This window comes from Bos mutus, chromosome 1 (genome assembly GCF_027580195.1).
Source record: "Bos mutus isolate GX-2022 chromosome 1, NWIPB_WYAK_1.1, whole genome shotgun sequence".
NCBI classification, from domain to species: Eukaryota; Metazoa; Chordata; class Mammalia; order Artiodactyla; family Bovidae; genus Bos; species Bos mutus.
The window spans coordinates 38,346,460-38,371,198 of NC_091617.1; positions in this window are offsets into that span (position 1 = coordinate 38,346,460).

The following is a 24,739-nucleotide window of genomic DNA, read 5'->3' on the forward strand; positions in this document are numbered from 1 at the left end:
GGATAGAAGAGTGTGCTGTGCTCAGAGATTTAGAATGTGACTGCCAACGTGTATAGAGCAAAATGCAAGCTTGATTTCATATGACTTTGGAAAGTTAGGTAGAAGTAAGATCGTATGTGGTCTTCATGTTTTTTTTATGAAGATTGCTTTCCATCCCGGATGTGACAGTCACTGAAATGTTTTTAAGCATTCATGTGATGGGATTTAATTAACATTTATTTAACATGCACTCTGAATGCTGTGTAGAAAGATCTTTGGAATAGTCAAGAATATAAGTTAAAAAATACTAGGTTATTACAGTATGAAATAAAATAGGATAGTGGATTGGACTGTGCTATGGATAGAAAGAAACATATTTTAGATATATTTTTAGCAGTTTTGAGATAGAATTCACTTTATAATTTACCAGTTTAAAACATGCAACTCAGCTGTTTTTAGTATATTCACAGATATGTACAATCATCACCAGAGGTAATTTGAGAGCATTTTACTATGCCCAAAAGAAACCCTGTATGGTTAGCACTGACCTTCTGTACCTCACACTACCTCCCTCACCCAGCCATAGGCAGCCGCCAATAAACATCTTAATAGAAATCCAAGTTCTGAACATCTCATACAAATGAAATCATATGTGATCTATTGCTACTAGCTTTTTTTTTTCATTTAGCATAACATTTTCAAAGTTCATTTATGATGTACATGTATGTATTAATGTTTTATTCTTATGCCTAGATAGCACTCCACTGTATTTTCATAACACATTTTGCTCCTTTATTTATTCATTGATAGACATTTGGGTTGTTTCCACCTTTGGCTACTATGAGTAATTCTGCTATAACAGTTACATACAAATTTTTATGTTGATTTGATTTTGTTTCTCTTGAGTTTATATCTGGGGGTGGAATTTCTGGGTCTTATGGTAACTGTTGAATTGTTTGAGTGACTGGCAAACTCTTTTCAACAGAGTAGTATCATTTTATATTCCCATCAGTGGTGCATGAGGGTTCTGATTTCTCCATATCCTCAGGAACACTTGCTACTATCTGACTTTTTGATCTTACCTACTCTAGTGAATGTAAAGTGGTATTTCATTGTGATTTTGATTAGCATTTTCATGATGAATTTGACCATCTTTTCATGTGTTTAGGATCAATTTGTATGTTTTCTCTGGAGCCTGTTTGAATAAATACAAACATGATTCCATTAATAAGTGGGAAAAAATCAAAAGAAACAGTCACTAAAGAGAAATCCCTAATATAGAAATAAGTAGAACATGGTAGATAAATGAAGGAATGGAAGGAAAATATGTATACCACAACTATAAATATTTTATGAATTTGATGGCAGAAAGATGCCATCCCTCAGACACACCAGCTGAAAGTGAGATGGGAACAAGAGATTTGAGGAATGTTTTGTGGCTCAGCTGGTAAAGAATCCGCCTACAATGTGGGAGCCCTGGGTTCAGTCCCTGGGTTGGGAAGATCCCCTGGAGAAGAGAAAAGCTACCCACTCCAGTATTCTGGCCTGGAGAATTCCAAGGACTGTATAGTTCATGGGGTCACAAAGAGTCAGACACTTTCACTGAGTAGAATGAAATTGATGTTGTACTGTTGGAAGAGCATAGTTCCTGGGAACAACAAAAACAAAAACTAAGCAGGTGTTCTGGATAGTGTAGAGTGACGATTTAAAGATAGTGATCATGAAATAAAATAAGGAAAGAATAACAAAAGGATAGAAAAGATTAGAAAGTTATCATGATACTAATAACAGTGATTGTTAATATTTAAAGCACATCTGGAATGTTCCAGAAATTACTGTAAGCATTTTCTTAATACATTAAAAAAATATTTATTATATTTTGGCTATGGTGAGTCTTTGTTGCTGCGTGGACTTTTCTCTAGTCACTGGGAACAGGGGCTACTCTCTTGTTGCGGTGTATGGGCTTCTCGTTGCAGTGACTTCTATTGTGGAGCATGGGCTCTAGGGTGCATGGGCTACAGTTGTCATGCTGCGTGGGCTCAGCAGTTGTGGCTTCCAGGCTCTAGGGAACAGGCTTAACAGCTGTGGCATGTGGCCTTAGTTCCTTTGCAGAGTGTGGGATCTTCTTGGACCAGAGATTGAACCCATGTCTCCTGCATTGGCTGGTAAATTCTTTACCATTGAGCCATGAGAGAAGTCCCTGTTTGAAGCATTTTATAAGAATTAACTAACTTATTCCTTATATCTATATTAAAAGAATATATCTATATTAAAAGATTATATCTTTTAATATAGATTTAATTATATCTTTTAATATAGATTTAATATAGATTAAAATTATATCTATATTAAAAGAACATAATATCTATATTAAAAGAACAATTATGTTTATTTAACATGTGATGAACAGACGTCAAATAGCCTACTGAAAATCAGATAGCAAGATCTGCAAGATCACTATATTTGACTTTTTTGATGTTGAGAACATATTATAGTAGGAAGTTTAAATTAGTGATTCAAGAGAGTTTATGATAATGTCGGTATGCAGAGTGTGACAATGATAAGGTAAAGTAAAGGAAAAGTCTTTGGAGTTGAATATGTTAAGGAGCAAGCTGAGATACACAAAGAGTACTGAAGTAACATAGAATAAAGTTGAAGTTAAGTCCCATGGACTACCAGGAAAAGTCTATAATGAAGGGAGTAATGCCTGAGACTTTGGTTGAGAATCATTTAAAATAATAGAGCAGTATGAAGCTAAAAAGCTAAATGTTGAGAACTTCCATGACAGAAGAAATAGTGATCTGGAAGAAACAATGGAGAGCAAAGAGGATACCAGTCCTGGTCTCAAGTGTATGATACATGGCGTGTGAAAAAGTAGCTTCTTATTGAAAGGACTGCAGGGAATGTTATATCAAAGAGGAAAACTATTTCACTGAAGGAATATGTGAAGGGAAAATTCAGAAATGAGTTTGAGAATATATGGTATTTGATGAGCAGACAATCCAGAGAACAAAGTAGGGGAAGAGGCTGGGGAGAGGAGACTAATCAGCTACAATGGTGAGTTAGACAGATGGGAATGAGCGCTCAGAAATGAATGGGTAAGCAGAGAGGTTGTTTACGCTCATGCTGACAAACAAGTAAGGATGACGTGACATTTGGTGGATTTCACTTTGATTGTATCTGTGGATGCGGGTGGGCATTTTAAGGCCTATATAAAAAGGGTATTGGCCTGGACAATAGGGCCTATGGGTATAATCATTTTTAATCTTTCAAATGGAGAAAAATATCTTAATATGGTGAAAATTACATTTGTACTGGATATCTCACTTTATCATCCTCCTCCCAAATATTCTGACTTTTACTCCTATTAGATAGTAGAAACAACATTAGAGTTTCCTGGGCAATGTGAGTTCAGATTTTAGCGAGTTTTCCTGAAGAATCAGAGCACCTAGTTGCCTCATAGTTCATTTTTAGAATTGTCATATTGCAACCTAATAACTAGTGCTTTAAGTATTAGAAATAGTGTTCAGTTCAGTTCAGTACAGTCACTCAGTCGTTTCCGACTCCTTGTAACCCTATGAACCCCAGCACGCCAGGCCTCCCTGTCTATCACCAACTCCCAGAGTTCACCCAAACCCATGTCCATTGAGTCGGTGATGCCATCCAACCATCTCATCCTTTGTCATCCCCTTCTCCTCCTGCCCTCAATCTTTCCCAGCATCAGGGTCTTTTCCAATGAGTCAGCTCTTTGCATCAGGTGGCCAAAGTATTGGAGTTTCAGCTTCAACATCAGTCCTTCCAATGAACACCCAGGACTCATCTCCTTTAGGATGGACTGCTTAGACCTCCTTGCAGTCCAAGGGATTCTCAAGAGTCTTCTGCAACCTCAGAGTTCAAAAGCATCAATTCTTCGGTGCTTAGTTTTCTTTATAGTCTAACTCTTACATCCATACATGACCACTGGAAAAAATATAGCCTTGAATAGACCTTTGTTGACAAAGTAATGTAATGTCTCTGCTTTTCAATATACTGTCTAGGTTGGTCATAACTTTCATTCCAAGGAGTAAGTGTCCTTTAATTTCATGGCTACAATCACCATCTACAGTGATTTTGGAGCCCAGAAAAATAAAGTCTGACACTGTTTCCACTGTTTCCCCATCTATTTGCTATGAAGTGATGGGACCAGATGCCATGATCTTAGTTTTCTGAATTTTGTTTGAGAATCATTTAAAATAATAGAGCAGTATGAAGCATAAAGCAAAGCAGTATGAAGCTTTAAGCCAACTTTTTCACTCTCCTTTTTTACTTTCATCAAGAAGCTCAATAGTTCTTCACTTTCTGCCATAAAGGTGGTGTCATCTGCATATCTGAGGTTATTGATATTTCTCCCGGCAATCTTGATTCTAGCTTGTGCTTCTTCCAGCCCAGCTTTTCTCATGACGTACTCTGCATATAAGTTAAATAAGCAGGGTGACAATATACAGCCTTGACGTACTCCTTTTCCTATTTGGAACCAGTCTGTTGTTCCAGGTCCAGTTCTAACTGTTGCTTCCTGACCTTCCATACAGGTTTCTCAAGAGGCAGATTAGGTGGTCTGGTATTCCCATCTCTTTCAGAATTTTCCACAGTTTATTGTGATCCACACAGTCAAAGGCTTTGGCATAGTCAGTAAAACAGAAATAGATGCGTTTCTGGAACTCTCTTGGTTTTTTGATGATCCAGCAGATGTTGGCAATTTGATCTCTGGTTCCTCTGCCTATTCTAAAACCAGCTTGAACATTTGGAAGTTCACAGTTCACGTATTGCTGAAGCTTGACTTGGAGAATTTTAAGCATCACTTACTAGCATGTGAGATGAGTGCAACTGTGTGGTAGTTTGAGCATTCTTTGGCATTGCCTTTCTTTGGGATTGGAATGAAAACTGACCTCTTCCAGTCCTGTGCCCAGTGCTGAGTTTTCCAAATTTGCTGGCATATTGAGTGCAGCACTTTCACAGCATCATCTTTCAGGATTTGAAAGAGCTCCACTGGAATTCCATCACCTCCACTAGCTTTGTTCGTAGTGATGCTTCCTAAGGCCCACTTGACTTCACATTCCAGGATGTCTGTCTCTAGGTGAGTGCTCACACCATCGTAATTATCTTGGTCATGAAGATCTTTTTTGTACAGTTCTACTGTATATAGGAGAACTTCCCTTGTGGCTCAGCCTGTAAAGATTCTGCCTGCCATGAGGGAGACCTGAGTTCAATCCCTGGGATGGGAAGATCCCCTGGAGAAGGGAAAGACTACCCACTCCACTATTCTGGCCTGGAGAATTCCATAGAATGTATAGTCCATGGGGTTGCAAAGAGTTGGACATGACTGTGTATAGGGGACTGGAATGCAAAAGTAGGAAGTCAAGAAACACCTGGAGAAACAGGCCAATTTGACTTTGGAGTACAGAGTGAAGCAGGGCAAAGGCTTATTAGTTTTGCCAAGAGTTTGGCCAAGAGAAAGCACTGGTTATAGCAAACACCCTCTTCCAACAACACAAGAGAAGACTCTACACATGAACATCACCAGATGGTCGACACCAAAATCAGATTGATCATATTCTTTTCAGCCGAAGATGGAGAAGCTCTGTACAGTCAGCAAAAACAAGACTGGGAGCTGACTGTGGCTCAGATCGTGAATTCCTTATTGACAAATTCAGACTTTAATTGAATAAAGTGGGGAAAACCACTAGACCATTCAGGTATGACCTAATCAAATCCCTTATGACTATATAGTGGAAGTGAGAAATAGATTTAAGGGACAAGATCTGATACAGTGCCTGATGAACTATGGATGGGGATTTGTGACATTGTACAGGAGACAGGAATCAAGACCATACCCATGAAAAAGAAATGCAAGAAAGCAAAATGGCTGTCTGAGGAGGCCTTACAAATAGCTGTGAAAAGAAGGGAAGCAAAAAGCGCAGGAGAAAAGGAAAGATATAAGCATCTGAATGCAGAGTTCCAAAGAATAGCAAGGAGAGATAAGACAGCCTTCCTAAGTGATCAATGCAAAGAAATAGAGAAAAACAATAGAGTCAGAAAGACTAGAGATCTCTTCAAGAAAATTAGAGATACCAAGGGAACATTTCATGCAAAGATGGGCTGGATAAAAGAAATAGAGTAGTCTCTCAAAAAAATCTTAATTTCTGCATCTGCCAACCTGCCTCCTTTTTCTTATTTTTGTATCTGGCTGCTTTTGGACTCAATTACACAGGGAGTTCAGCCATTGAATCTTCAACTGAATGAGAGACATTGATTTGTTTTACTTATTTTTAGGTTGATAGCTAATAAATGAGAAATAATGCCAAAGTTTTTTTTTTTTTTTTTAAACCTTACAATATTGTATTAGTTTTGCCAAATATTGAAATGAATCAAACACAGGTATACCTGTGTTCCCCAAAATAGTACTTACCTTGTGAGTAAATTAATTATTGGGTAACACAGCATGTTGGTTTTAGTAAAACTTTGTAGTTAAGTCAGTCCTGTTATGACTACCATGTTTCTTTTTTCTTTTTTATTAAAAATTAAGAGAAAAAGAAAAAGGGTATTTCAGAAATTGCTTGTAGGTAAAAAAAAAATTATTTTTTAAAACTGTCAAGCACAGCAATGCAACAGAATTCATGTGGTGAGAAGCACTTCTCACAATGCACAAGCTGTGAAAGTCACACATTTCATTAAATAAAGCATCTCTGAGCAAAGCACCAAGTCACACAAGCAAACATGGGAGGGAGAAAGGAGTCTCTGGAAAAGCAGTTATTCCCTAGAGATCCTGAATCAGCTGCTCTCAGCTGTAAAAATTCCTTATTCTTAATGTTTTGTTATCCTCAGGTCCCCTGAGCTTCCATTAAGTAATGTCAACTCTTGGAACTTTGAAAACGGATTTTAAAATTTGTGCTTTTATATATATATATATATATATATATATATATATATATATATATATATATATATATTTTGGGATGGAGTGGAAGGAGCAGAGATGGGAAATGATGAAGTGAATAATATTGACCTTATACCAAGATAACTTCATCAGGGGTTATGTAAACAAGCCCTCTCCACCATAGATTTAAGAACTTGGGCAGAAGGGACTTGAACAAAAATTGAGGCAGCAGATGAAGAAGAAATTTTCTTTTCAAAATATTTGCAAGAATTATTTAAAAACACACATAGCCTTTTTCTGCTTGTAAAGTTAAAACATGTTTCTTATTGAAATGTATGTTCAGTTCAGTTCAGTCACTCAGTTGTGTCTGACTCTTTGCGACCCCATGAACTGCAGCACACGAGGCCTCCCTGTCCATCACCAACTCCCGGAGTTCACCCAAACCCATGTCCATTGAGTCAGTGATGCCCATCCAACCATCTCATCCTCTGTTATCCCCTTCTCCTCCAGCCCTCAATCTTTCTCAGCATCAGGGTCTTTTCAAATGAGTCAGCTCTTTGCATCAGGTGGCCAAAGTGTTGGAATTTCAGCTTCAACATCAGTCCCTCCAATGAACACCCAGGACTGATCTCCTTTTGGATGGACTGGTTGGATCTCCTTGCAGTTCAAGGGACTCTCAAGAGTCTTCTCCAACATCACAGTTCAAAAGCATCAATTCTTTGGCGCTCAGCTTTCTTCACAGTCCAACTCTCACATCCATACATGACTACTGGAAAAACCATAGCCTTGACTAGATGGACCTTTGTTGACAAGTAATGTCTCTGCTTTTTAATATGCTGTCTCGGTTGGTCATAACTTTCCTTCCAAGGAGTAAGTGTCTTTTAATTTCATGGGTGCAATCACCATCTGCAGTAATTTTGGAACCAAAAAAATAGTCAGCCACTGTTTCCACTGTTTTTCCATCTACTTGCCATGAAATGTATGTAAAACCAATACAATATTGTAAAGTAATTAGCCTCCAATTAAAATAAATAAATTTAAATTAAAAAAATAAATTAAAAAAAAAGTGCATAAAACTATAATAACAAAAATAAAATGATCCATAATCCTATACCAAGGTATATAAATATTAATATTGAGGTGAATTTATTTCAGAAATGGGAATGTGTATTATCTCTGTAAATTTACACTTTATATACATAAAAATAACCAGATATAATGATGAGTATCTGAATATATATATATAAATATATATCAAATATATACTTTTAAACTTGCTTAAATTATTCAAATACTCAGCTTTACACATGTGTAGTGACTGTGTTCTAGGTAAAATGATTAATTTTGCAAATTTAGTTTACTTGACAAGGAAAGGAAAGAGAAATCTAATGATGAATATTAAAACCTTTTATAAAACATTTTTACATTGATTTTATAATAATTATGAATATTATACTATATCTAACACAGTTCATTATTTAGTATCTTCCATTGAATAACTCATTTCCCCCTATTCAGCATTTATTTTGTTTAATATCTATTTCAGCAGATTCTATTTAAGTAGCTATTTTAAAAGTATAAAAGAGATGTTATGTTTTCTAAAAATTTACCTATGTAATTATTTTTCATTGTCATCACACATACAAAAATAAATCTTCTGGATTTTTAAGTTTGTGGATGAGACAGTTTTCCAATGTAAAAATTCAAAAGGTGCTCTATTCTTTTAAGCATTAATGTTTTATTTTTTATTGTTTTATTTATACATCAACTACTGAAGTATAGTTGATGTACAATATTATGTAAGTTTCAGATGTATAATAAGTTGAGTCATGAGTTTAAAGATTATACTCCATTTATAGGTATTCAGAGAAGGCAATGGCACCCCACTCCAGTACTCTTGCCTGGAAAATCCCTTGGAAGGAGGAGCCTGGTGGGCTATAGTCCATGGGGTCACTAAGAGTCGAACACAACTGAGCGACTTCACTTTCACTTTTCACTTTCATGCATTGGAGAAGGAAATGGCAACCCACTCCAGTGTTCTTGCCTTAACAATCCCAGGGATGGGGGAACCTGGTGGGCTGCTGTCTCTGGGGTTGCACAGAGTCGGACACAACTGAAGTGACTTAGCAGCAGCAGCAGCACAGTTACTCTAAAATACTGACTATATTCTTGTTTTGTACAATATATCCTGTAGCTATTTTATACATAATAGCTTGTACTTAACCCCCTAACCCTACATTACCCATCCTCCTTTCCTCTCTTCACTGGTAACCACTAGTTTGTTTTCTATATCTGTGGTTCTGCTTCTTTTTTTATTATATTCATTAATTTATTGTATTATTTAGATTTCATGTTTAAGTGATATCATATTTGTCTTTGCCAGATTTATGTCACTCAACATAATACCCTACAAGTATATTCATGTTGCTGCAAATGGCAAAATTTCATTTTTAAGGTTGATATTGGATGGCATCACCAAGTTGATGGACTTGAGTTTGAGCAAACTCTGGGAGTTGGTAATGGACAGGAAAGCCTGGTGTGTTGCAGTCCATGGGGTCACAAAGAGTTGGACATGACTGAACAACAGAACTGAACTGTACATCCCACTGTGTGTGTGTGTGTGTATACTACATGTTTGTGTATATATATATATATACATATATACACCACATCTTTTTTATCCACTCATCTGTTTATGGATACTTAGGTTGCTTCTATGTCTTGGGAATTGTAAATAATGCTGCTGTGAACACTAGGGTGAATGTATCTTTTCAAATGAATGTCTTTGCTATTTTTAAGATACCCAGAAATGGACATGCTGGGTCATACCATGATTCCATTTTTAGTTTTTTGGGGAACCTCCATAATGCTGCAATAATTTACATTCCCATCAATGGCTTGCACAGGTTCCATTTTCTCCACAACATTGGCTATTTGTATTCTTTTTGATGATAGCGATTCTGATAGGTGTGAGGTGATGTCTCATTGTGGTTTTGGCTTGCATTTCCCTTCTAGCATTAATGTTAAAGAATAAGTCTAAGGACAACACCCTTTAAAAAGAGACACTAGTTCTTTAAAAGGAAAAATTGCAAAAAAAAAAAAAAAAAATAGTTGGCAGCATTCTTTTTCCTGCTTCCCTCCCTTATTCTCAAGTCTAAGTTAACAGAAGCCAACTGTGACATATTCAGTGTAGACTACTGGCTGTGAAAAATCCATTGCTGATGATAACCCACAGGAGATACTAAATTTGCCTCGCCTAACCCACCCCTAAACTTCCTTTCCTGAAGCTAAAACAGACAATATATAGAAAAATGTAAGCAGCTTATTGTATCAGCTTGTGATATAAAGTCTAAATTTAAGGCTGATAAAATGTACTACCTTGTTATTTGGTAAAATTGGGAGGACTTTGAGTGACCTAATCACACGTTCTCTTTCCCTCTGCTCCTGCAGAAAGGTCCCCTAACCAAACAGGCTTCCTTACTAAAAGCACAAAGCAAGATATACCTATTTATCCCTGAGGAGTGGGTTTCAGCCCACCAAATTATTCAAATAACAGCAATCAGTTCCTCCTGTGGGGACCAGGGACCACTTTATCAGTACTCCAAAGTTTACTTTCCCCAGACCCTAGTTCACTCTCTTCCCAAGTGTAACCCCTATGTCTCCTGTGTGGTGTTTGGTGTCCTCTCCCTTTGGCTGTGGCATACATGTCTTTCCAGGGTCAGGTATAGTGTGTTTGGCCATCCCACAACCCCTTGGGCAGGGATCCCTCCCTCATTAATGGAGTGAATAAGCTGTGATTAAACATTGGTCACTCTTATAATTCAAAACCATTTTCAGGATTGACCACCTATGAATCCTTTTTTTTTTTTTGGTAATTTTAAATGAAATCTTATAATTCCCTCTGAATTCCTTTTGAATCATTTTTTCATGCCTTCTAATCTCCCCTCTGTTCTAAAGTTTTCCTTAATTTAAATTTTTATTGAGCAACTATTTTATACTAGACACTTATCAAGGTACTGATAAAATAGTAGTGAATAAGGAAAGACAAAAATGAATGTGCTTATTGAGCTTTTATGGTAGAGAATATATAGTGTATGAGATAGCACTGTGGGTCATAGAGGACGGAGATAGGAGCTGAATGTGGTAGCTACAAGTTTAGTAGGGTGATATTACAGCTCTTACCTGGAAAAGTGAAGGGAAAATCACATGGATATTCAAGGAAGAAGAGTTCCAGGCAAAGGGAATAGTGTGTACAAAATATTGAAAGTGAAAGAATGTGTCTTTTCATCTTGAGTACTTAAATGATTGGTTTGATCTCCATTTCTCTGCATCAGAGCTATCTACATAGGTATGATCTTTTATCACTACTATTAATTCTTTTTTCCCTCCCCAAGTGTATGGATAGGTTCTTGACATGACAGAAAATTGTTAAGGCTACGGAAATATTTTTCAGAGTAAATTAATTTTACCCTCTTTTCTCTCAGAACCTTCGCAAGGGGCAAATATGCATTTTATGCAGGCATCTTACACATTTTATATGGCCATTCATGGCTGTTTGAGAGAATACATGGTATTAATGGAATTAATGAGTAACTGTCTTTGCACAGATGCTTAATACATTTAATATAAAATATACAGACATGTAGGTTTGGCCCTGGAAAGTTTTGTACACTCATTTACGTGACAACCCTCCCACTCTAATACAGGGATTATGGGAAACTCTAATTTCAATCTAGTTAAATTCAGCTATTGACTTTGGAACTATATTCAGTGTGGTCAGAGACCTCTAAATAAACCTAAGTATTTGAAATTATTGTAAAATCAAATTTAATTTCTCCTGTGTGACTTTGGGCCAGTCACTTAACCTGTAATACTTAGATTCTCATCTGAATATAGTAACAAATTTTACACTTTCTTGTTAAAATACAATAATGCATGGGAAACAGATTATATAAACCAGCAAAAAAAAGCTCGCTCTTATTTCACTGTATACCTTATGCCTGTATAAATGTCTCACATTCGCTCACCTCTGGAGAAAATTATGCAGAGCATAAAAGTGTGAGAGAGTGAAAGGATTTTATTATATATGTTTTTCAAGAGGAGAAAAAGGAAGATGTAAATTTCACACCTGTATATTTTCTCAGTGAGTTGTTGATATGTAAGGGCGCGCTGGTATTTGGAACTATAAGAGTGAAGAAAACAATTAGAAAGTGTGCCATAGGAAATTCAAAATAAATGAATTGTATAAAACAATTGAACTAAAAGGGGGAAAAAAAAAAAAAAAACCTAGAAGCAGGAAAAGTGTTTAAGAAACTATTTTCTTGAATATAGGAAAAAAAGTCCTTGACAGTCTGCTCAAGAATAGAGTTAAAAATTAGAATATTCCATGAATGTTGGTTTTAAAGTCTTCCCTTATAAACAATGGTAGCATAAATGGAAATTAATTCTTGTTAGTTTATTAACCTAAATTTGTCTGTAATACAAAGTTACTTGATGCAAAACTAACAGACTAAAGGAAACTACAACCTTATAAGTTAGCATACCTAATGAAAGACAAATCAGTTAAAATGCCCATCAATTAAGTTAACTGTTATTTCATGCCAGTATAGCAGGTAATTAACATGCTATAACCTTACAGAAATTGCTTTTACTTCTGCCCATTCATCCTCACCCCAGTTTATGATCTCATTTATCTACACCTGTGAGTGTCAAATTAGATTGTACTTGGGAACATATTTCTGTTTTTACTAAAATATACTTAACCCTGAAAAGATGTGGGGCTTGGCATTTAGATAGCAATATAATGTGTTTTATTAGATACACTGAGTTTTTTTTTTTTTTTTCCTGGGGTTTTCTTGACAATTTGAAACTCCAATACTTTGGCCACCTCATGCAAAGAGTTGACTCATTGGAAAAGACCCTGAGGGATTGGGGGCAGGAGGAGAAGGGGATGACAGAGGATGAGATGGCTGGATGGCATCACCAAGTCGATGCACATGAGTTTGGGTGAATTCTGGGAGTTGGTGATGGACAGGGAGGCCTGGCGTGCTGCGATTCATGAGATCACAAAGAGTCAGACACAACTGACTGCTGAACTGAGCTGAACTGAAAGTTTTAGAAATCCCACTGTGTTCTGCAGAATGGCATTTTTATTCTCTTGGATCATCTCTATCATTTGAGTTCATTAACTATCAGATATTTTTCTGACATTTTCTGTTTATATTTAAAATAACTTTACCCACTGTCTTCCTAAAACTTATTTTCCTCTCACCAATATATATTCCTGACCTTAAAGAAGGGGTAGGTTTAATAGATATTCTCAGTTAAATTTGAATTTTAATTAAACAAAATAGTTGTTTTTAAATTTAAGTATGTCCCAATTTTTTGTGGATTTATCAATTTTTATTGTTTTTACCAAGTCTAGAAACCCTAAGAGAAATGAACAAAACTGAGATACAGTAAATATAAAATATTTAAAAGTTCAAATGAGAACACGGCTTATAATGTAATGTTAAAAAGATGTGCATGTGTACACTAATATATTCCTATTTTTTTCTCGCATATATTGTTGTTTAGTCACTCAGTCGTGTTCATCTCTTTGTGACCCCACAGGCTGTAGTCTACCAAGCTCCTTTGTCCATAAGATTTTCCAGGCAGCATTACTGGAGTGGGTTACCATTTCATTCTCCAGAGGATTTTCCCAACCCAGGGACTGAATCCAAGTCTCTCAAGTCTCCTGCATTGGCAGGCAGATTCTTTACAACTAATGAGACCTGAGAACCTCTCAACATGTATCTTTCTTGCAGGATTGAATCTCCAAAATGATGCTTTAATATTATATCATAAATAAAATTAGATTTTGCTATATTTTACTTTTATAAAATTTTCTCTCTAGGAAAGACTTGAAAACAATTGAAAACTGTTAATGTATACCGTGATAAGTAAAGTAATATTTTATTGGAAGCCTTAAGAAGCCACATTTCTTTTTGGTCAAAATGAATTAAAATTTCTAGAAAATGGCACTTCTAGTTTTAGGTCATATGGAATAGTAAAGGAAAACATCATTCCCACTAAAGAGAATCTTCTGTTGAGAGACATCAAAGAGCAGTTAAAACAACATGGGCTAGAAAGGCTAAAACTCTGGAGAGGCGAGGTCCATGGAAAGATGAGCTGAGTTTTATAGCTGGTTATCCATGGGTTCATTAACAAGTACAAGGAAGTCATAGTTTGAATTTAATTAAATACATAAGATTAGAAGCTGGGAATTCAAAGTTTGCCCAGTTAGATGGTTAATGCTGGAGAAGAAAAAACAGCAGAAATTTTGGTTATTACATGAAGCTAGAGAGACAAAAGTAGCAATTCGTTAGCTTGTAGTATTGAGTTTTTACCTTCAAGACATCACAGGTCTGAAACTAAGTTGCACAGAGAGAAAACGCTTGGCAAAGAGCCTCTGGAAATTAAAGGATACTATTCCACTTACTGTGTTCTGCAAAACTATCATAGCTATTTTATTTAAAAAAATTATTTATTTGGCTGTACCGGGTCTTAATTGTGGCATGCATGGTCTTCGATCTTTGTTTAAACATGTGGGATCTTTAGTTGCAGCATACATGATCTGTTTAATTGTAGCAACAGTCTAAATATTTTGTATTGTCTAGTAAACACTTTCTTTATTTTCTCTTAACTCCTCTGAATTGTTTGAAATCAAGCTAAAAAAATGATGCTTATCATTTTCAATGAAAGTTAAAGTCATGTAGTTGTGTCTGACTCTTTGAGAGCCCATGGACTACAGCCCAGTAGGCTCCTCTCTATGAGATTCTCCAGGCAAGAATACTGGAGTGGGTTGTCATTTCCTCCTCCAGGGGATCTTCCTGACCCAGGGATCAAAGTCAGGTCTTCTGCATTGCAGGCAGATTCTTTATTGCCTGTGCCACCAGGGAAGCCCATTATTTTCAAATACTTCAGTATTATTTTGTGTATAAATAAGGATGTGGTGGTTTAGTCACTCAGTCATGTCTGACTCTTTGTGACCCCATGAACTGTAGCCCATCAGGCTCCTCTGTCCATGAGATTATCCCAGCAAGAATACGGGAGTGGTTTGCCATTTCCTTCTCCAATGAATAAGGATATTGTTCTATATAACCACAATACAACCACCAAAATCTGGAAGTGAATATTGATATATTGCTATCATCCAATCAAGAAAAATTCCATCCTAAAGATATTAGGTAAGGCCATGAAAGATAGCTGACTATACTGAGTTGGAGAGGAGCATGGTTTGCAGATTGCTGTGTTGAAATCTGAGAAGACTAAGAAAGAGAATAACAGTGGTGACAAAGCCTAATGCAGGGCAGCAAAAGCCGAAGTGAAGAAAGTTGTATCCAGTTGGAGAGACAGCCTGGTGTATGGAGGTCAGAGATTGAATATATTAAGAACATATTTTTCATGAGAGGGTAGCCTGGCTAAAGACATCATGGTCAGACAGAGCAAATAATGTATCCATAAGGGGCAAAGGGTAAGGGACAGGCTATTATAAGTGATTGAGATGAAAAGGATATCCATGTGATGGAGAGTGGACTGTTGCAGGGTGAAGACAGCAGGCTGAAAGGAATACTCCATGGGGCTGGATATCAGAGTTCAAGTAGAGTAAGGAAGATGTCCTCAAAGATCAAAAGCCTAGGATGGCATGTTGGCATGGCATTGTGGTTTATTTACAATTTGGCTCAAATCATGGAAATTTGAGTGAGTTTGAACCTCTTCTTTGTTTTTAACTTTGATCATCTGTGGTTTGTTTCTTTAGATTTATTTCAGTTGGTGTAAGGTAGATATTTTGGTAAATCAATAGTTAGGCCCTTATTTTTGCAAGGCAGATTATGAATTTTATGTACTTTATAATCTAAGTAGTTTTTAGTCATTTTGAGGAAGTATTTTATAATCATTTCAAAAAGTATATATTATATATTTCTGTGATAAAAGTTTTATATGATTGATATAAAATCAATTGACACTTTGAAAATTTGACTTATAAATAATAAGAGCTTGAGAGTACAGACTCATAATTATGTTACTCAGTATCCAAAATGGATTCCAGATTGAAGTTCTTATATGAGGTATATAAATAACATATGTCCATGTACAAAATTGATCAAAACTATCTACTTTTTGTTTTCATTTTGGGGTATCTTTACATTTAATAATTAACATTTGAAGGTATTGAATATGATAAACTAGGAGAAAACAGATGATCAAAGTAATCATATTTATAGAATGCAATGTATAAATTTACTTCATCTCTTCAGTGTAGTTACAAAATAGAACTTTTAAGGCTTTTTTAAAAAAACTAGTGTCTAGTAACCAATGTATGTTTTCTCATTTAGTTCTTTTTGACTATGTGGGCATTTCAGATGATCAGTGCCAACTCTTAGAAAATTAATGTGGCATATTAATTAACTGAGCTAATTTAGAATAGAGGATTACAGATGGTTTTATAAATGCATCTGAATTTTCAAAATCTTGACAATTAAAAAGAAATATGTGATACTTTCAGTATTTTCAGTTAGATGAAAATGGCACTTGTATATCTTTCCTCAGCATAAAAGAAGAAGATTTCCTAATCAATGAGAAAATTAAGAATAAAAATATGAAATGCTTGGAAATGTTTATAATGAACTATTCATAGGTAATTTAAATGCCAACTCTGTATCTATGCATAGTTAATCATAATATATACTAAGAAAAATCAAAGTCAAGGAAATGGTTACTAAAGTGACAGATTTCTTTAAAAATGAGAATATAACCAAATAACAAGGACTCACATTTTGGCAGGGAAGGAGCAATAAGAGAGATGGAAACAAGGAACCAAGTGGGTCTCCATGGACATAATTTCTATTACCATTTAAATGTGAGTTTATAGCCCAAGCAGACAATGGGGTGAGTTAATATGAAGTGATTAAAAAAAGCACGTAAAACTTACATTTATATCATCCATAGAAATAATCATAAGCCCAGAATCAAAAAGTATGCAAAGTACAGAAAAGGCTATAAAGATGTATGGGGCATGGGAAAAAGTTCTCATCTCTGTGTAGCTGAAGTCTTAGAAAGAGAATAGAGAGAGATGAGAAGACAAATATTTATTAAAACACTGGTTAAAGATTTTCAAATGCTGATTGAATACATCAAACTATGGATTCAATCAATTATTTAAACTTCAAATAGGACAAATATAAAGGAACTCACATATAGGCTTTATCATAGTCAAACTGCTGATAGAGACAAAAATAAAAGTTTGAAAACTATTGGAGAAAATTCATCATTAGTTTCAATAGTGCTGGAAAACAAATCTGCTAGCCTAGAATCCTATACTAGCAAATATGTTTTTCTTAAAGGTAAAATAATAACATTTTCAGAATAAATGAAAACCAAGGAACAGGTATGTAATAAGGGACTATTAGAGTTCTGGCAGAAGAAAACTGATCCCAGATGAATCCATAGGAAATATATGAAAGAACAGCAAAGGAAGAATGAAATAACATCCTTCTTTTTAAGTAAAGTCTTAAGGAGTCTAAGACATATGTGGAAATAACATATATGGTAATTGCCTAGGAGTTTCCTAAGACTCAGTTCAGTTCAATCGTGCTGACGTGTCCAACTTTTTGTGACCCCATGGACTGCAGCATGCCAGGCTTCCCTGTCCATCACCAAATCCCAGAGCTTGCTCAAACTCATGTCCATTGAGTCAGTGATGCAATCTCATCCTCCGTCGTTCCTTTTTCCTCTTGTCCTCAATTTTTCCCAGCATTGGGGTCTTTTCCAGTGAGTCTGTTCTTCACAACAGGTGGCCAAAGTGTTGGAGTTACAGTTTCAGCATCAATTCTTGAATATTCAGGATTGATTTCCTTTAGGATTGACTGGTTTGATCTCCTTGAGGTCCAAGGGACACTCAAGAGTCTTCTGCAAGACCACAGTTCAAAAGCATCAATTCTTTGGTACTCAGCTTTCTTTATAGTCCAACTCTCACATCCATACATAACTACTGGGAAAACCATAGCTTTGACTAGACAGATTATGGTCAGCAAAGTAATGTCTCTGCTTTTTAATATGCTGTCTAGGTTAGTCATAGCTTTCCTCCCAAGGAGCAAGCGTCTTTTGATTTCAGGGCTGCAGTCACAATCTGCAGTGATTTTGGAGCCCAAGAAAAAAAGTTTCTCACTGTTTCCATTGTTTCCCCATCTATTTGCCATGAAGTGATGGGACCAGATGCCATGATCTTCATTTTTTGAATGTTGAGTTTTAAGCCAGGTATTTCACTCTCCTCTTTCACTGTCATCAAGAGGCTCTTAAGTTCCCCTTCACTTTCTGCATATCTGAGGTTATTGATATTTCTCCTGATAATCTTGATTCCAGTTCTTGCTTCATCTGACCCAGCACTTTGCTTGATGTACTCTGTACGTAAGTTAAATAAGATAGGTGACAATATACAGCTTTCCCAATTTGGAACCAGTCCATTGTTCCATGTTCAGTCCTAATTATTGTTTCTTGACCTGCACAGATTTCTCGGGAGGCAGGTCAGGTGGTCTGGTATTCCCATCTTTTTCAGAATTTTCTACAGTTTGTTGTGATCCAAACTGTCAAAGGCTTTGGGATAGTTAGTAAAGCACAAGTAGATGTATTTTCTGGAACTCTTTTTCGATAATCCAACAGATGTTGGCAATTTGATCTCTGGTTCCTCTGCATTTTCTAAATCCAGCTTGAACATCTGGAAATTCTGTGTTCATGTACTGTTGAAGCCTGGCTTGGAGAATTTTGAGCATCACTTTGTTAGTGTGTGAGATGACTCTAATAGTGCAGTAGTTTGAACATTCTTTGGCATTTTCTTTCTTTGGGATTGGAATAAAAACTGACCTTTTCCAGTCCTGTGGCCACTGCTGAGCTTTCCAAATTTGGTGACATATTGAGTGTAGCACTTTAACAGCATCATCTTTTGGGATTTGAAATAGCTCAACTGGAATTCCATCATCCACACTAGCATATTTTGTAGTGATGTTTCCTAAGGCCCACTTCCTTTTGCACTCCAGAATGTGTGGCTCTAGGTGAGTGATCACACCTTCATGGTTATCTGGGTCATGAAGATCTTTTTTATATAGTTCTTCTGTGTATTCTTGCCACCTCTTTTTAATACCTCTGCTTCAGTTAGGTCCATACCATTTCTGTCTTTATTGTGCCCATCGTTGCATGAAATGTTCCCTTGGCATCTCTAATTATCTTGAGATCTCTAGTCCACCATTCAATTGTTTCTCTCTATTTCTTTGCTTTGATCACTGAGGAAGGCTTTCTTATCTCTCTTTGCTATTCTCATTGGAATTCTTCATTCAGATGGGTCTATCTCTCCTTATCTCCTTTGCCTTTAGCTTCTCTTCTTCTCTCAGTTGTTTGTAATTCCTCCTCAGACAACCATTTTGTCTTTTTGCATTTCTTTTTCTTGGGGATCATTTTGATCACCGCTTCCTGTACAGCGTCAAGAACCTCTGTCCATAGTTCTTCAGGCACTCTGTCTATCAGATCTAATCCCTTGAATCGATTTGTCACTACCACTGTATAATCATAAGGTATTTGAGTTAGGTCATACCTGAATGGTCAAGGGGTGTTCCCTACTTCTTCAATTTAAGTCTGACTTTTGCAATGAGGATTTCATGATCTGAGCCACAGTCAATTCCCAGTCTTGTTTATGCTGACTGTATAGAGCTTCTGCATCTTTGGCTACAAAAAATATAATCATTCTTATTTTGGTATTGACCATCTTGTGATGGTCATCATGTGTAGGGTCATCTCTTGTGTTGCTGGAAGGGGATGTTTGCTATGACCAGTGCGTTGTCTTGGAAAAACTCTTGTAGCCTTTGCCCTGCTTCATTTTATACTCCAAGGCCAAACTTGCTTGTTACTCCAGGTATTTCTTGACTTCCTACTTTTGAATTCCAGTCCTCTGTGATGAAACTGACATCTTTTTGTGTATGTGTGTTAGTTCTAGAAGGCCATGTAGGTCTTCATAGAACCATTCAACTTTAGCTTCTTCAGCATGGTAGTTGGGGCATTGACCTGGATTACTATGATATTGAATGGTTTGCCTTGGAAATGAACAGAGATCATTCTGTTATTTTTGAGATTGCACTTAAGTACTGCATTTCAGACTATTTTGTTGACTATGAGGAATACTCCATTTCTTCTAAAGGATTCCTAAGACTACGGCTACAGCTAAGTCGCTTCAGTCGTGTCCGACTCTGTGCGACCCCACAGACAGCAGCCCACCAGGCTCCCCCATCCCTGGGATTCTCCAGGCAAGAGCACTGGAGCGGGTTGCCATTTCCTTCTCCAATGCATGAAAGTGAAAAGTGAAAGTGAAGTCGCTCAGTCGTGTCGGACTCTTAGCGACCCCATGGACTGCAGGCTACCAGGCTCTTCCACCCATGGGATTTTCCAGGCAAGAGTACTGGAGTGGGGTGCCATTGCCTTACCCACATCTATAATAAGTCACTTGAAGTATTCATGGTCTCAGCATAGTTGGCCCTGTTGCTCAGGTTGATTTCAGAAGCACAGCAGCATAGTACATAGTAACATCAGATACACAGATGGTTCAGCAAGGGAAAAAGATAAGCAGAGTATGGAGCAATCCATTTGCAGTCTTCCTACACTCTCTTCCTGACATGGGAAATTACACAGGGTATCCCAACCCTGTAGCAAATAAAATACAGCTTCACAGTGCCGTGCTTCTGCCCAGAGAGGTCCATCTGAGTCTCAGAGTTTAGGCTTTTTTTATTGGGAACTTTTCATGTGGGCATACTTTGCTCAACTACTAGACTCTCAGAAAAAAGCAGATGTTCACTATGAATCACACTGTAGCACAGAGAAACAACTTATCAGTTAGGGAGCATTTCAGAATCTGTTTACAGATGCAGTGAAGCAGGCCCTTCCAAAGACAGAAGCTTCAGGCCTGCTTTGTTAAGTATTTCTGCATAGTAACAGTAACCTCTAAAATAGGAAGGGGGAGGTAAGTTAAATTTTTAAAGCATTCTTTCATTGCTCAGAAAGTGATAAATTTTTTTTTCTTGTAATCTCTAGGTTATCAACTAAAGGAAAAAGAAGGGATTGTGACACTCAAGATGAGTAAAGTGAACTAATATGAAAACACCTGGCTAATGTAATAGAAGGAAAGAAGTAAGGTATCAAAGGAAAAAACTAGTGCTGTAAATAGGTAAGACAGAACAAGTTACCACATACTGATACCACATACTGATGCAATAGTCCACCATAAAACAGATTGCCAGACTGGGAAAATAAATAAAAAGACAAACTAAAACCCAACTATGATGTTTATAAGAGATACACTTTAAATACAAAGATGTGGAAAACTTGAAAGCAAAGGAATGGAAAAGTTGTGCCATATAAACGTACCACCAAAAATCTAGTAGTAAAATCAGACACCAGGATGCATCCAACAAGAATAAATAGCAGTCCTAATTTGTATGCATCAAACACTGTATAAAAAACACAATAGACACATATTAAAATAGTATTTGTGGTTGCAAATGCCAAAGGACAAATTTAATGAACTATTTTCAACACTTCTACATTGAAATCTAGAAACCATGATTGAGGAAAATTTTAATAAGGCCTAAGTAGATAAAGGAAAATACTGTGTATATTGACATGAAGTATATTATTGTAAAAATATGTTTCCCACAAATTATAGATTCACAGCAAGATCAATAAAGATTCTGAAACCAAAGCAATCTCTAGAGGAACAAATCTAGAAGATTTTACTATCAGATATCAATCTCAGAAAATTATATGAATTAAAACTGTTGTACAGCTGTGGAAAATAAAAAGACCAATAAAAGTATTAATAAAAAAAATTGGCTGCATATGTGTCATCATCTCTTTGACAGTGAATGGGGGAAAGAATGGTCTTTTCTATTAATTATGTTTGGCCACATGATTGGAAGAGGCATATGGAAGTTTTCTGGGTTGCTGTAAACATTTCTCACTTGACTTAGATCATGGTTACACAAATGTAGACATATGTAAAGACTCATCTAGCTGTTTTCCTAAGATCTATATACTTAATGAAACAGTGTTTTATGAATTCCATAGCAGTAATTAATATCTGTTAACAAGGCAGGGGTTTATTTCATGTGGAGTGATTCCAGCAGCAGAGAAAGATCCAAAGGTTAAAACTCTGCACAACAAAGGAAACTATAAGCAAGGTGAAAAGACAGCCTTCAGAATGGGAGAAAATAATAGCAAATGAAGCAACCGACAGACAACTAATCTCAAAAATATACAAGCAACTCCTGCAGCTCAATTCCAAAAAAATAAACAACCCAATCAAAAAATGGGCCAAAGAACTAAACAGACATTTCTCCAAAGAAGACATTCAGATGGCTAACAAACACATGAAAAGATGCCCAACATCACTCATTATCAGAGAAATACAAATCAAAACTACTATGAGGCACCATTTCACACCAGTCAGAATGGCTGTGATCCAAAAGTCTACAAGCAATAAATGCTGGAGAAGGTGTGGAGAAAAGGGAACCCTCTTACACTGTTGGTGGGAATGCAAACTAGTACAGCCACTATGGAGAACAGTGTGGAGATTCCTTAAAAAACTGGAAATAGAATTGCCATATAACCCAGCAATCCCACTGCTGGGCATACACACTAAGGAAACCAGAATTGAAAGAGACACGTGTACCCCAATGTTCATCGCAGCACTGTTTATGATAGCCAGGACATGGAAGCAACCTAGATGTCCATCAGCAGATGAATAGATAAGAAAGCTGTGGTACATATACACAATGGAGTATTACTCAGCCATTAAAAAGAATACATTTGAATCAGTTCTAATGAGGTGGATAAAACTGGAGCCTATTATCCAGAGTGAAGTAAGCCAGAAAGAAAAACACCAAAACAGTATACTAACACATATATATAGAATCTAGAAAGATGGTAACGATAACCGTATAGGTGAGACAGCAAAAGAGACACAGATGTATAGAACAGTCTTTTAGACTCTGTGGGAGAGGGTGAGGGTGGGATGGTTTGGGAGAATGGCATTGAAACAAGTATATTATCATATGTGAAATGAATTGCCAGTCCAGGTTTGATGCAGGATACAGGATGCTTGGGGCTGGTGCACTGGGATGACCCAGAGGGATGGGATGGGAAGGGAGGTGGGAGGGGGGTTCAGGATGGGGAACACATGTACACCCATGGTGAATTCATGTTGATGTATGGCAAAACCAATACAATATTGTAAAGTAAAAAGAAAAAAAGAAAAAAACAAAACAAAACAAAGGTTAAAACTCATTCAGAGCCTCTGCACTGGGTGACAAGTAATGAATTCACTGGGCTCAGTGGAGACTTAGTGTCCCACAAGCGACTGGGTTGAAATAAACTAACAATGGAAGGTGAATATGTGTTGGAAAAATGGTGTACAAACAAATCTAAAGACATAAGAGTACTAAAGTTTTCTCTTAGTAAGAATTATGCTATGAAAACTTTGGAAACATGATATTTGGAATCCATCTTGTGGGGAAAAGATTGTCATGAGAGTTAATGATCAAATGATTGGAGATCTGACAAAGTGTCAGAAAGCAACTCTGAACATGTAGAAGGTTTGGGGGCACAGAAAATTCAGATGATATGGAGAGCAGAAGCCCAAGTATTAGCACTGAAATTCTAGTGTGGTGTGTGGATAGCATAACCTATTTCCACCAGATGTTTTAGGAAAAATTGAGAAAAACTGAAATAGGCAAATGAGATTATTGTTTGGTATCTCTAAGGCAACACTACTTTACTGCCACTTTCCATTGTCTTAAAATACTTTGTTGTTGTAGAATGGCTCAGTTGTGTCTGACCCTGTGACCCATGGACTGTAGCACTCCAGGTTTCCCTGCTGTTCACCAAATCCTGGAGCTTGTTCAAACTCATATCCATTGAGTCAGTGATGTCATCCTACCTTCTCATCCTCTCTTGTCACCCTCTCCACCTCCTTTCAGTCTTTCCCTTCCTCAGGGTCTTTTCTTATGAGTTGGATCTTCACATCAGGTGGCCAAAGTATTGGAGGTTCAGTCTCAACATCAGTCCTTCCAATGAATATTCAGAATTGATTTCCTTTAGGATTAACTGGTTGGATCTCCTTGCAGTCCAAGGGATTCATTCTCAAGGATCTTCTCCAGCACCACAGTTCAAAAGCATTAATTCTTTGGTGCTAAGACTTCTTTATGATACAGATCTCCACATCCATAATGACTACTGGAAAAACCATAACTTTGATTGTGTGGACCTTTGTCAGCATAGTAATGTCTCTGCTTTTTAATATGCTGTCTAAGTTGGTCATAACTTTTCTTCCAAAGAACAAGTGTCTCTTAATTTAATGGTTGCAGTCATCATCTGCTGTGATTTTGGAGCCCAAGAAAATAAAGTCTTTCATTGTTTCCCCGTCTATTTGCTATAAAGTGATGGGACCTGATGCCATGATTTTAGTTTTCTGAATGTTGAGTTTTAAGCCAGCCTTTTTACTCTCCTCTTTCACCTTCATCAAGAAGCTCTTTTGTTCCTCTTCGCTTTCTGCCATAAGGATGGTGTCATCTGTGGAGGTTATTGATATTTCTCCCAGCAATCTTGATTCCAGCTTGCGTTTCATCCAGCCCAGACTTTCTCATGATGTGTTCTTCATATAAGTTAAATAAGCATGGTGACAATATACAGCCTTGACATACTCCTTTCCCAATTCAAAACCTGTCTGTTTTTCCATGTCTGGTTCTAACTCTTGCTTCTAGACCTGCAATC